Here is a 2,946-nt window from a genome sequence, read left to right as displayed (position 1 = left end):
TAGAATCATTCGTAGGAAACCAAAGTATCTAATTGACATTGATGAGAATATATTGAAGCCAATGCCCAATAAAATGAATGAACGAACTTGTAGGAGAATGGTTAAAAGAATATGGCAAAACTATTTTGAAAACTTAAATCAAACTGCAAGATGTCAATTAATTGTTCAAATGATTAAAAATTTGAATTTTAGAGAGACAATGAAAATTCTAGGCCTAAGATCATCTGAAAGTAACAATGAAAGAACTATTGTGAGAAATCTATTTGATGCATATCAAGCTATTGGTTCAAAATCACATACTAAAGATTCTAATGCTACTCGACATGTCATTACATCAACCATAATGAGCAAGAAAATAAAAAAAAGATCGTTTGATAAGCAAATCAAGTAAGTCATTAAATGTTAGTAGAACAACATTAAGTAAAGCATTAAAGAGGCGGGAAAAAATAGAGGAACCTAACAATAATTCTCTTTGGGCATTCTTGGGTAGACTACCACCCAAAGACAAGGTTGTTGTTGATGCACTAAAAACATTAATTAAATTTTTTTGGCATGACAACACAAGAGTTTTGCCCAACCAAAGAGATGTTTTTAGAAGGCGAATTGGGTTTACAAATTGTGAGCCACATTCCAAACACTATTTGGATATGACTCAAACTAAACTTTATGAAAGATTCCTTCAAAAGTTTCCTCAAATAAGAATTTCTCAAAGATTTTTTGAAATGGCAAAACCTTTTTATATTAAGATTAATCATGTACACACCACGTGTTGTTGTAGGATGCATATTGAATTTTCCATGCATTATGATATTTTTTGTCATATTTGTTCTACTTTACACACTAACGATGTTTTGCAGGAATGTAATATACAAGCACCTCCTAATTCAGTAAGAGAATTTATTTCAAGTGTGCTATGTAATAGACATGATGATTGCATTTATTATAAGATGCCTTGTTTGGAAGGTTCTTGTGCTATATGTGGTGGTTAGCAACGTTTACCAAGATGCGTACATTTGGAGAGCACACATGAAATTGGTACGAAACTAGTTTCTTTTGGAAAATACAAGATAGTTACATATGAAGTTAAAGATGGAAAATATTTGAAGAGATGTGAGCTAGTGAAAAATGATATATGTGTAACTCAATTTATGAAAATGTTTCAAGAGAAACTAGTTTATGAGTACATAATGCATACACATAGAGCTCGATGGTTAGATGAGCAATTCAAGTTATGTAAGGAAAGATTTCCTCTTGGCACCATTGTCTCTATCATTGTTTTCGCTGAAAATTATACACTACAACCTCAAAATGAAGTGCAATCCATGTATTATCACTCTACACAAGTTTCTATTTTTGTACACATAGCATTCATGCATGCAGATGATAGCAAAGAGGAGGATAGAAAGGTTTGAAGAGAGTATCACTTCTACATAAGTGATGATCATACTCATTCATTAGAGTTTGTACAAGGATTCTTTAAAGTTTTATATGATAGTTTAAGGGAAAGGAACATACGATACAATCGACACTTAATATGGTCAGATAATTGCACCGCACAATTCAAGAATGCAAGGATGTTTTATTGGTTGACAAGGATGCATATGAAAAGTGGTGTACAACATTTCTGGAATTTCACTGAGGCTGGACATGGTAAGGGAGAGCACGATGGTGCAGGAGTATGTGTGAAAAGAGCCCTAGCTAGGGAAGAATAAAAGTATGAAGGTGGTGCTGAGTTGATAGATGCAGAAACAATTGTGCGATGGTGTAAGTCTACGATGGGTCCAGGTAATCTAGGTATGCCAATGGTTCATAGATATTTTTGGTTGATTACTGAATCTAACATTGAAAACTATCTAGATTGTTGTGCAGTTGCAGGATCGAGTGACATGCACTCATTTATGAGTTCAAATTCAAGTCCACTCATAATTTATACGAGACAGATGGTATGTTTTTGCTCTTCATGCATGTATTGTTTGTGGGAAGAATGTGAATCACAAGAGTGAGTTGACAAATGGTCTTGTGGACTGTTGGTTCCCATTGATTCATATCAAATTCCCAAAGCACTACAATTGAGCCAGATTGAGACATCAATGGATTTTGACCGTGTATCCGACCTAGTAGATTCAACTGATTTTTTGAGTTAATTTTTTTGTAGGTATTCTTTTTGGTTCATTTTGTTGTACATCATACTTTATTTTTGGTATTAATTAACACTTTATAAAATGCAGGTCATGTGTATGCAGTTGTTGCAGAAGATAACAATGAAGAAGGAACAAATTACTATTTGTGTCATTGTGTTGAGCCAAAAAGAAAATTGACAACCACAATCATTGACAGAGAGGGTATTGAGTACCCAATAGGGTCTGTTGTCATGATAGGAACATGGCTTTAGAGATACCCTATCAAGAATTCTGATGTTTGGTTGTTTGAGGACTTTGAAACATACAGACATATTCTTCATTTCTCTAACCTTGTTGTTGCAACAAATATTCATTTGATCAAGTATCGTGGTAGACCTCATAACAAGATTTTATGAAAAGTTTGTGAATCTGACCACAAGGCAATACTTGACACAATACGGGCTAGAGCCGATCCTGAAGGCTCACTTGATTGATTCTATGATTCAGAGTAGAATGATTTTGAGAATTTTGTATAAATCATCGATGAATTGTTTTATATTCATTTTTTGTATATATAAATGCCCATGAGCTGATTTTTACATGTTTAGGGGCATAATTTTGTATATTTAAATGACAATGAGCTGATTTGTACATATGTACATGCCAAATTTTGTATATTAAAATGGCGATGAGCTGAATCGCACATATTGTAACACCAAATTTTGTATAAAAGCCCATGAGATGATTTGTATATTAAAATGGTGATGAGCTGAATCACACATATTGTAATGCCAAATTTTATATAAAATCCCATGAGATGATTTGT

Source organism: Cryptomeria japonica, chromosome 11 (genome assembly GCF_030272615.1).
Source record: "Cryptomeria japonica chromosome 11, Sugi_1.0, whole genome shotgun sequence".
Taxonomy (NCBI): Eukaryota; Viridiplantae; Streptophyta; class Pinopsida; order Cupressales; family Cupressaceae; genus Cryptomeria; species Cryptomeria japonica.
This window is presented reverse-complemented; position numbering follows the sequence as displayed.